The sequence below is a fragment of the Dasypus novemcinctus genome, chromosome 5 (assembly GCF_030445035.2).
Source record: "Dasypus novemcinctus isolate mDasNov1 chromosome 5, mDasNov1.1.hap2, whole genome shotgun sequence".
Lineage (NCBI taxonomy): Eukaryota > Metazoa > Chordata > Mammalia > Cingulata > Dasypodidae > Dasypus > Dasypus novemcinctus.
Genome location: NC_080677.1, coordinates 53,890,538 through 53,902,863, shown reverse-complemented (window position 1 = coordinate 53,902,863; position 12,326 = coordinate 53,890,538).

Genomic DNA, 12,326 nt, shown 5'->3' with positions numbered 1-12,326 from the left:
AACCTAACATGCACATGGGTAAAATTCCAAAATTATACCACCAATACAACAAAGCCTTGGGGAACATAGAATGAATCTGACCTCATTCTCATAAATTGTACTTTCCCCAAATTAATCACAGTGTGGAACTTTACCACAAAAGGCCCCTTTACTACCCCAAATGGTCTGTACTGGATTTGTGGGAAAGTTGTATTCCGAGAAATTCCCCAAAACTGGTGTAGTACTTCTATGCTTGGTATAATAAAACTAACTCCCTTTCTTCCTCATTCCTATAGCAAAAGGGAAAGAGCTAAGCCAGCCAGTGTATCAAAACATAAAAGAAAAAAGGGCTGTTGTTACCTGGGGAGGTAAAAAATGTTCCCCTGAGCATGTAATCCAGTACTGTGGGCCAGCAACTTGGGCAGAGGATGGCATGTGGGGTTATTGAACCTCTATCTATATGCGAAACTGAATCATCTGCTTATAAGCTGTGGTAGAAATAATAACTAATAAAACTGCCCATGCTCTAAACTTACAAGCCCAACAGCAAACTAAATTCAGAAATGCCATCTATCAAAACTGTCTCACCCTAAACTATCTCCTGACAGCTGAAGGGGGAATTTGTGAAAAATTCAATTTCTCTAACTGCTGCTGCCTTGAACTAAACAGCACTGGAAAGGTTATTAACAAAATTACAAGCTAAATGGTAAAAATTGCTCATATTCCAGTGCAGACCTGGAATGGTTGGAATTCAAGTAATCCCTTTGAAGCTGGCAGTCAATAGTAAACAATACTGGAAATAATTGCCTTCATCATAGGAGGATGCACCATATTTCCTTGCCCTCTCCCTTTCACTGTAAACAGAATGCACACCCTAATAAAGAGTAAAGTAAAAACACAGACAGCTGCCCATCTCATGGCTCTATATACATACCAGTCAGTCCAGAGAGACTCTGACAATAGTGATGCCGAAGCTTAATAACCTTAAGCAGGCATCAAAGGGGGGATATAATATAGCCTGTGCATAAATTCAAACTTATTTTATATTCAAATATGCCTAGAAAGCCAATTGAGAAGTATAAACTCTGTAGGCTTTGGATATTCAGGGAGGATGCAAGCCAAATGTGTCAAGCTTACCTGGAATGTAGGGAATATGTATTAACTCAAACTTACCTGGAATGTTGGGGATATGTGTTAATTCAAGCTTACCTGGAATATGGGGGGTTCATGCTAAAAGCTTACCTGATATGTGGGGGATATGTGTTAAATCAAGTTTATCTGGAGGAAATAACCTATCTAACACTCAGATAAAACACTTGAAGAAACTAACAATAAGTCCTTTTGCATACAAGCACCATTTGACTCCCCACCTTTATATCTTCTGTATAAAAGGGACCCAAAAATTCTATTTGGAGCTTGGTTTTTATCAGGACAAGAGTCCCCCAAGTCCAGCCAGTCGAAATAAATCATCTTCCTTCTCAGACTTCTCGCATCCACCTCCAATCCTGCATACACACGACTTCTCTCTGCTACTACATTACCACCGCCACATGGTGAAGATCTTCATTGTTCCCTTATTGGGCTGTTCTGCCTCTATTCTTTGAGTCTCTCTAACCAAGTCACCTACTACTTTCCTGCTAACCACAAACACCCTGGAGTTACCTCAGTCATTACCATATCCCTTCACTTTGTCCAACCCTACTTCCAATCTGACCCAGTGTGATTGTGACCCATGACTCTGTGGCCCTGACTTGTGTCCTTGGAGTGAGGATGGTGCTGCCTACATATGAAACTCAGCTTTTCCTAATGACCTCTGATTTGCTTGGTCTGTTCCTCTCTTTGCCCCTGCAGAATTTACCTCCAGCTCCAGATCCTTCACTGACCCTTAGTTCCCTGTGAGAAGCGCTTGGCAACTGCCTTGTTTGCATTCTCTGCCCAGTTGAGTTATACCACACCCAGGAATCCAACCCTCAGATCTGAAGTTGCTTTTGTATTTCTCCCAGAAACCCAAGACTGTCCTCATGCAAATTGGACTCACAGCTGGTCCTGAGATCCTAGAATTCTCAAGGCAAGCATGAAAATCAGGTCTAAACTGTGACCTTCATTTCACATATATATAATATGTGAGGACCTGTAGCTTGTGAAAGCCTCATTTCTTCATAATCACTTTTTAGATGCTAACTGCTTTCAGCCTTCAGCCTGAAAACATAAGAGTACGTAAACAATCATAGAAAGTGAATAGGTTGATAGTACCACATCTGGACCACAGGCACAATTCCTATACTTTGAATGACAAGGCTTCTGCTCCCACTCTGACTTGAACTTCCTAGCCTCAGAAGTGCTGAGATTGAAGCAGGGCACTTGTGGCTGAGAGATGGCTTCCTCAGTATCTGCCTTCCGCATGGACACCATCATCTGAATTATACTGGTGAGCATCTACCTTGCTACCCAAAAGAGTCTCACTGATAATATTATTTAAAAGAACAGATTCAGCAGAAGCAAGCACACCTGTCTTGCTCTTTACAAGGCCAGGAACCAAACCACCAAAATGTTGCTAAATCACGTCTCTAGATGTGGGGAGGAAAGGGACTATCTGATCCAAAGAGGTAAGTTCTTTTCTGTAGGATATAGGAGGAAGTAGAAATTTGGGGGTTGTAGTTACTTGTTAGTTTGTTTCTGAAAAGACTTAAGTTTATGACTTATAACTGGAAGGGATGTGAGAGAATTGGGAAAGGAAGGCACATGGATAAAATAAAAACAAATTCAAAAGAAACATGAGGGAAGCAGATTTGGTTCAACTGGTCGAGCATCTGCCTACCACATGGGAGGTCCAGGGTTCAAACCCCGGGCCCCCTGACCCGTGTGGAGCTGGCCCATGCTCAGTGCTGATGTGCACAAGGAGTGCTGTGCCACACAGGGGTGTCCCCCGCATAGGGGAGCCCCACTCACAAGGAGTGTGCCCTCAAGGAGATCTGCCCTGTGTGAAAAAAGTGCAGCCTGCCCAGGAGTGGTGCCGCACACACGGAGAGCTGATGCAGCAAGATGATGCAATAAAAAGAGACATAGATTCCTGGTGCCACTGACAAGAATGCAAATGGACAAAGAAAAACACACAGCAAATAGACACAGAGAGCAGACAAGGGGAGGGGGGAGAAATAAATAAACACTAAGCTTTATTTTAAAAAAAGAAACATGAATATGCTTTTGCATGAGAAAGCAGGAATAATGTGTTTCAATGTATTGCCTATATATGATAGAATTGTACACATTTTTTAATGTGTTAAGAGTCATTTTATTCTCTTCTCATTTGGGTCTCTGAAGTAGCGACATGTGAATGGCAGTGGGGTGCATAAAGGCAGTGTGTAAAGGGCACAGGACTGAGAGCAAGGAGACCTGTGTACCAGGTGGGGAGAAAAGACCTGTGTAGACCTCTGTACACGTGGCCTTCCCAGTGGAAAACAAAGAACCCAGGGCTGAGCAGTGTCCTGAGAGGCAAGTTAATCAACAGGATGAGCACCCGGACTCACTTGAAGACCAGCCCCACACCAGAGAAAACACTAATAAAGAGTTTATGATATTTCAGGGGACCAAGCCTGATCTTGTTCCATGGTAGTTCCTTGTATCTTGTTCTCAAGCAACATTTAACTAACCCCTGTCCCTCCCAGCCACCCCTCCCCCCGAACACACACACAGTGCAAGCTTTTGGCCCTTCATTCTGCAACCAAAAGGTGTGGGACACATAACACCAATTATATTACTTTTAAGGCTTTTGGATTCCATCTGAGAACTGAGAAGTATCACACCCCCCACCCCGCCCCCAATATTGGAGCGCTTCCCTCTAACCTAATTCTTAAGGGTCTGGAGTTACTGAATTAGAAGAACTTTCACTGCAAACATTACAGATGAGATTTCAATATTAACATAAAGAGGAACTGGTGCTTTAAAAATAAAAGTCAATGGTAATTGCAAAACAAGCAAAACAATAGAGTAGCATGCATGGAAATGGGTATAAATCTTAATAAAGTTTGTCCTGCGTACTTCTTAAACCATAGTCTGCTCCCCGAGCATGGAGGACTGATAAGGGTCTATTTGCATCTTGTTATTAGGAGGAAGGGGGTTAGGAGTTTGGTTAAGTGTAGATTAAAATTCGAAGACACTTGGGTTTAGGTTACACTCAAAGTCTAGGTTATACATTTGAGAGATTTCTCGCATGACTGTTCAATTTCAACTCAGCTTTAGGAGGTACTCTGTTACCAATCCACAGGCAGAGTTGTAAGCAGTTACTGCTGTCTTTACTTCTAATGTGTTTCATATATGACCTGTGCAGAAAAGAAGTTGGGTTTCTCTTACAGTAATTGGGCTGCCCAGAGTCAGGTCTGACTCAGAGCTGATCCACCCTTCTTGATAACCCAGAAATGATCCAGAACCAGAAAGGCTAGAAATTATTTCTTCACCCTCAAAATCAAAGCCTGTACAACAAACCATAGCATGGAAAGCACCCCGAGGTAGGAAGAGGACCGGACCGCCTTTGGGAGTGGGCTCAGTGTGAAGGACTACTAGTAGGCCAGTTGCCCCATCACCAGACACCCTAAGAGCACCATGATCAGTTAAAGCAATAATAACACATTTCTTAGAGATAAGAGAATTGGTGATGAGCAATAACTTTACTATATAACAAGATTTGAAAGTGGCTGGAGTAACTAGCTAAAGTAACTAGCTAAGTGACTGTAAAAAATCATTCTACCTCCTAGAAAGTGATTTCTGGCATTTTAAAATCGAAGGCCTTGGACTCAGTATTAACAAGTGAACTATAAACTATTAAAATTTGTGATAAGAAACAACATGAACTTTATACAACTTAGGATATAAGTATTAGAAGTCTAGTTATAGCCCATTTAGAACTTTCTAAGGTATTTCCCAAATGATTTCATTAAGTCAATCTTGGAGTTACAAGATGATTAACTGATCTAGCAACCTTACCAGATTTCCTCTACAATGTATAATATACACACATCATGAAAACCCAGTATTTTTTATTGTTTTTTGGAGACACTGGGAATTGAACCCAGGACCTCTCATGTGGGAGGGAGGCTCCACCTCTGCTTCCACTTGTGTCTCTCATTGTATTTCCTTATTGTGTCTCTTAGTTGCATCATCTCGTAGCATCATCGTTGTGTCAGCTTGTTGTACCAGTTCATTGCATCAGCCCTCTGTCTTGCTCCTCTTCTTTAGGAGGCACCAGGAACCAAACCCAGGACCTCCTGTGTGGTAGGCAGGTGCCCAACTGCTTGAGCCATACCCACCTTCCCAGTATTGTTTTTTAAAAGTTGGAATAAAATGTCAGTATTGGATGAAACATTTAAATTATGAGAAAAGTTAAGTTTGGGTAGCACCTGACTTTCCTTGACGATGATGGTTATATGAAATATATTATAATTGATTTGCTGTCTGCATGTGGATGTGCTCTTTTTAATTTTGTTTTTCTTTTTTTCTTTTCTTAGATGCATATATACTGACTCCTTTAATATGTAGGCTCAATGGTAGTACAATGTCTTTTTACTTCTCTTTCAGTCCCAACAACACCTAATTCAATACTCCAAATATAGTTAGCATTCAACAAAAATTTAATTACTGACTGAATCTAGGCAGTTGGGAAAATAAAAGGGTATTGCTACTTGTTTGGACAATGTCCCTCTGATTAAATGCCACTTTTGCCTTACTAGCTAATCTGTCAGTAAACTAAGTGTAGTATACATCTGACCTTTCCCCTTAAAGAAGGTCAGTGGCTAAAAATGAGATCCAGAGTCATAACATCAGGATTCTCACGTGCACTCCCTCTGTGAGATTAAATATTCAGGCACCTCCCACATCTTCTCTTAGAACTGGTTCTTGTAGGATCAGCATTTCAGGAGCATATTCATTGTTAGATCTTGATCTCGGCAATTGCTAAATCAGTTCGAAGGATTTTTTTTTGTCTTTACAATTATGTTCTCAAAAGGTAGCTTTTAGATACAAAGCAAAAAATAGTATTTTGACCATTGCAGTTATCTTCTGAAATGTCTCCAATTTCTTTTGTCACTTTAAGTATTCCACAAACAATAAATAGTTCCCATGTTGTTGATTTTTCTAATTTTAGAGAGGAAAGTGGTCTTCCGGTATTTCACTTCCTCCTCCCACTGAATCCTACTTCAAATTTTCTTCGTTCTCTCCCTAACTACTATATATATGGGTGCTCAGGATACATAGCAAAGGATGCATGGTTTCTGACCCTCAAGGAGTCTGAGTGTGGGTGGTGAAGAACATGAAAGCTATTGACGTGCTACAGGGTTACTGCTCTGAGTTGCACTAGGTGAACAGAGGAAGTAAAAGTTTAACTGGCATAAATGTGCTTTCTGCTTTCTCTATGAGGTATACACGTACTTATGGTATAATAAAGAGAAATTTCATTTCTCCTGGAATTGAGTCTGAGGACCTGTGACCTAGGGTGTGTAAACACATCATCATGCCCCTATCACCTCAACACACGCTCAGTTAAATAAATTTAATTCCTAAGTAAAACTTGTTGCATGGAGATACAATTACCTCAGTGGCAGTCTCTCCTTATTTCTGCTCGCAACTTTACATTTCTCTTCCAACTTTATGTAAATTCAGCTCCAGATTTGAAAATAGACTTTCTAGCTACTCTGGTTGGTAGAGTTGCGTTTGGGAATGCAGCAGACCTGTGTGCTGGCCTGTGGCCCTGAGGCCGAGATGAAACTTGCTTTCCCACGGTGGCACCAGGATTTGATTATGCAGCTCTGGCACAGGCGCCTCTGAGCCAGTGAGGTGTTAAACAAGCCCAGACTTTTCACTGAGCCTGAAGATAATGTTGAGAAACACTGCCAACACACAAAGTGAGTTCTAGGAACTGGCATGGCAGCAAGCATCCTTTCTGAAAGTGTGAGTATTTACGTGTGGTTCTGGAAGGCTTCCCTTGCTCATTGACAGCAGGACCTGGTGTGGAGGTGGAGGCTCATGAGCAGAGACTGGAACTTTCAGAGCTGTTCAGTTCTAGGCCACAGACAGTACCTTTTATTTTTCTAGTTCTGTGTTCTAGACTCATAAAGGGGATGAAGAAAGCTATCATCAGTTCCACCCCTTTCAGGCCTGAGAGGTCTTGCTCTCTCCAGCTTGAAAGACTCTGTTATGGGTAGTAATGTGTCTCCAAAAAGACACAATCCTGCGTCCTGTGAATGTGACCTTGTTTGGAAATAGGGTTGTAACAGATGGAATTAGGCAATTACAAAATGAGGTCATACTGGGGTAGTGGCCCTTAATCCAATATGACCAGTGTCCTTATAAGGGGAAAGAAGACAAAGACAGATATGCAGTTGAGAATACCATGTGAAGACTGAGGCAGAGAATGCCAAGGATTGCTGGCAAGCCACCATCAGCAGGCAGGACAGAGGTACAGAACAGATTCTTCCTACAGGCCTCAGAGGAGGCATGGCCTGCCCACACCTTGACTTCAAACTTCTAGCCTCCAGAACTGGGACAACAAACTCCTGTTGTTTTAGCCACCCAGACTGTGGCACTCTGTTATGACAGCCCTGAGAAACTAAGACAGCCTCCCACCATGCCTCTTTCCATATTCAATTTGCTCCCAGGAATGAGCCTGTGTTTCAGGCCAGGACACAGCCTGAGAAATCCTGCTTCTGCCCAAAGTGGGTAAAGCTCTGCATTTTAGATGGTGCCAGACATGTCTGTAATTGCGTTCTTAAATATTGGGGGAAGGAAACAGAACCTAAGTTTCCAATTATCCTCCTCACATGCTTAAAATTCCAGTGTACCATTAGATCCCATTACGTTTCAGAGAGTTCCAGGGAAAATGGAACTATTAAGAAGCAAAGCCTGAGGCATATACCATTTAATAAAGCTATGAAACAGTCTCTAATTCTGCAAGTAGAAGAAAACTGGTTAACATAAGACTTGTTTTCCCACTTTTTAAAAGGGTCTTCCTGGAATCTTTACATATTCTGAAATCAAAGGTTTCTTCCATTTAGATGACTTCTGAATATTACCCATTAGCTTGGAATGTGACTCCAGGGGAAATCATTTGGGCTTCTTTTCCTATGTTTTGTTCTTTCTGCTCCTCAGAGGGATTACATCAGTTCAGGTATTTTAAATAATTACTGAAATTAAGAAATCCTTTACTAGGTAGATAGCAGGCAACTTATGCCAGTTCCATCTCTCCCATAAGCACATCTCATGGGAATTCACAATCAGGAGAAAACAAGAGCCCTGAATCAGAGCAAGAAATCTTGGAGGGATGATGGAAATGTTTGTTGCTATCAGTCTGTGACAGACTAATGCATTTGCCCACCACAGGGGTGTATCCGGGTACCAGATGGGGTGTCCTGGTGTGCCCAGGACAGGATGGGTACCACAATATGCAGTTTTAGGGTAAGTTTAAAATAATTTTGTTTTGCAAATATGTTGAGAATTATGCACTGTCTCTCAAATCAAGATAGTTTTGCAAAGCCATTGTGAATTAGATTGGGTTGCTGTACAAGTGCTTCACTCTGGTTCAGTATCAGCTCCTTTCCTAAATGATGCTTGAGATTGACGCAGGTAGTAGACTTACTTTAGGCTGGAGGGAGGTGCAGGTATATTAAAAAACTGGGATTAGAAGGAATGCCTGAGGGGCAAGAAAGTGAAAGTCAAGAAAGGGAAGGAATCTTTTTTTTAAAAGACCTGTTTTTGTTGGAGGTAAAATTAGTCTCCCAGTCTACCTTGGTGATAGATCTCCAATGCAAGTTAGGCTAGAAAAGTGTCTGAGCTGAGGAACAAGCCATGATTTCTAATCCTAGATTAATATAACTAATTTTAGGCTCTCTTTCTGTATGTCTTTCATTCATAATCCCAAAATAACTAATATTTGCAGAGTAGAATGAAAATAAAGACATGACTAGCCAAGATGATATCCAGCCAAAACTACTAGTTGTTTTGTTCTCAACTCTTTGCCCTACACATTTTCTCTTTACCATTAGGTATGGACAACTGTCCATAAACTTTTCTTAGGAAGACTCAAAACTTGATTTCCACTTAAACAGACCACCCCAAAATGAAACCAAATGATAATAAACTAAACACACCAAAATTGCTCAGAATATATTGTGTTAGCAAAATCCGTCTTTAAATTTCTTCAGGTTTAAGCATTTTTGTCAAGGGATTAGGAAACAAAGACCATTATTAAGTGCTATGTGCTGGGTCATATATAGGTTGTCTGATACAAAAAAGAAATATGGGCATTTCTTTTCTCATTTTACAAATAATGAAACATTTCAGAGAGTTTAATTGTCTGTATTCTTATGCTATTGAATGTTAGAATGGTGATTAAAACCAACATATGTCAATCTTGAACCTCCTTCCATTAATTCCTAATACCATTTCCCAAGTTAGAGGAATATTCTTTGGAAGAAGCAATTCAAGGGCCTCCTTAGGAAGATATAGTAATTTGTGGTAAATTTTCCCTTAAGATACATGTATCATATGAGTATCAGGGTGGACTTGCCAGTTATGTGACCTAGGGTAATTACTTAATCTCTCCAAGCCAAAATTTTTCTTATTGGTAAAGTTAGCTTCATAGTGCCTTCATAACAACAAATAAACCAATGGAACAAAATAGAGGCTCCAAAAACCTATCACCCATATCTGCTTACCTGATTAACAATAAAGGTGACATTGCAGTGCAGTAGGGACAGGATGTTCCCTTCAATAACTGATATCCATGTGGGAAAGAAAATGGCTTTTTGGCTTTTTTTTTTTTTTTTTTTTAATTTTTTTATTTTTTATTGACTTTGTAATAATATTACATTAAAAATATATATGTGAGGTCCCATTCAACCCCACCCCCCCACCCCCCCCTCTCCCCCCCCAACAACACTCGTTCCCATCATCATGACACATCCATTGGATTTGGTAAGTACATCTTTGGGCACCTCTGCACCTCGTATACATTGGTTCACATCATGGCCCATACTCTCCTCTATTCCATCAAGTGGGCCCTGTGAGGATTTACAATGTCCGGTGATAACCTCTGAAGCACCATCCCGGGCAGCTCCATGTCCCGAAGACGCCTCCACCTCTCATCTCTTCCTGCCTTTCCCCATACCCTTTGTCCATTATGTCCACTTTTCCCAATCCAATGACACCTCTTCTATGTGGACATTGGATTGGTTGTGTCCATTGCACCTCAATGTCAAGAGGAGGCTCAGATTCCACCTGGATGCTGGATGCAATCCTCCCATAGAAAATGGCTTTTGATCCCTATTTTGCATCATACCTAAAAGTCAATTCCAAACGGCTTGCAGGTCTAAATGTGAAGTGCAAAACAATCAAATATTTTAGAATAAAATATAGGAGAACATCTTCATTACCTTAGAATAAGCAAAAATGTCAAAGAATACAAAATGTACTTCAACAGAGAAAAAAATTGATAAATAGGATTATAAGATAAATAGGACTATAATATAGGATTAAGAACATGAAAGGCACTAGTAAGAGAGTGAACAGGTAGTTTACCGAAAGGATGAGGATTTTTTGCAATACAGATAACTGACTCAAATCTAAAATATATAACACATAAAAATCAATAAAAAAGATAGGTTGTTATGCAGATGAAATAAATTATACAGGTTTAGAATAGGATTTGGCACATAATATGCATTCACTTGATATATACTATTATCATAACTAATTAGAACAAAGAACCAGGATTCATGATTTTGAATTTCTGTCCTATTGCCAACCTATGTGTCTCAGGAATTTGGTTTGGAAAACATGGTAACCATAGTAACAAGGCATCAGGAAGGTAAATCTATAGAGCAGGATTCTAAATATGGGATATAACAACATGGAGAGTAACATTCATTTTCCCAATTTTTCAGTCTTTATTCATTGCCTTCTATGGCTGTGTGTTGATAAGAAAGGTATAGTTAGGAATAATATGTTACAAACTGGATCCAGTTCAAAGAGCAGAACATGAAGATCTCACCCCTATTCTGCTATCCATTCCACTAGCATCACAACCGTCTTACAAATTCCTGACCCCAGAGGACCTCCAACACCCACAAAGCCTGCCAGCCAGGAGCCCTGAGCTCCGGGCCTCTCCCTTGTGTCCTCACATTCAAGTCATTCTGAAGTTGACTATTTCCAGAGTGATGAGAATTTCCCCATTTACTTTACTTTTTTTTTTTTTCTCCATCTACTTTATATATTACCTCTCCAAATTCCCTCTGGAAAGAGAGCCTCTGTGTCCCTACATTCATTAAAGGACTCCAAGAACTAATTCTCTTACACCTTACAGCCCTCCTGACTCCTGCCTCTGTTACCAGTACCTTCCACCCCAAGTACTACCTCAACCTGAGTAACATTTGTTTTCCATGGGGAAAACCCCTGCAGAATCCTGGCCTCTTGAGTTCATGACCACTCCTCTCCTCTTCACCTATCCACTCATACCCTTGTCTTAAACTTTGTCATAACCTGAAGAGCAACTGCTCTTCTGAAGTAATAAATTCAGTTATCCACTCTATAATCACAAACTTTTGTTCTTCCAATTCTCTTTTACCCACTCCATGATAATGGTTACTTGACTTCAACAAAGCCACAATCACAGAATCCCTTCACTTCCCAACCACCGCTCCTTTCATATGTTCTTTTCTTTCAGTCCAACTTGGATTCCATAAACCATCTACCACCTTCCTTCCACTACTTTCCAGTTCATTGACCTAGCAAAATTTCAGCTGTGGTTGAATATAACACTCTATCCAGTTCATGTCTGCATGTAGGCAGCTGAATGTGGTTAGAGGATATCACAAAACCATGCTAACTGGTGAAACTTTAAAGTTCTCAAATCTCAAGCAGCACTACCATTTCCCTACTTAGATCTCTTTCCTGTTATATACAGGAGCTCTTTAAGCCTTTTCCATTCTGTGCAAACCTCCAACCCCTCAAACTCTCCTCCCACTTTTGACAAATTATTTTGCCTCCTCCATGAAAAGGAGCCATCAGACAACTATTCATTCAACTTTCTCCTACCAAATCAATGCAATGCTCTGCTTCTGTACCCATCTTCTCCTCTTTCCCATGAGTTACAATGGATGTGGTGTCCCTGACTAACCCGTTCACTTGTGCTATAGACTATATGCTCTTTCTCCATCTCAGGAACTTTCTTCTTTCAACCATTTCTCTCATATCTTTAACCCCCTCCCTCCTTTCTACTGCCTCCTTTCCACCATCATTTTAATATAATCAAGCATTTTTCATTAAAAATAGAACCAAGAGAGCAAATGTAGCTCAGTGATTGA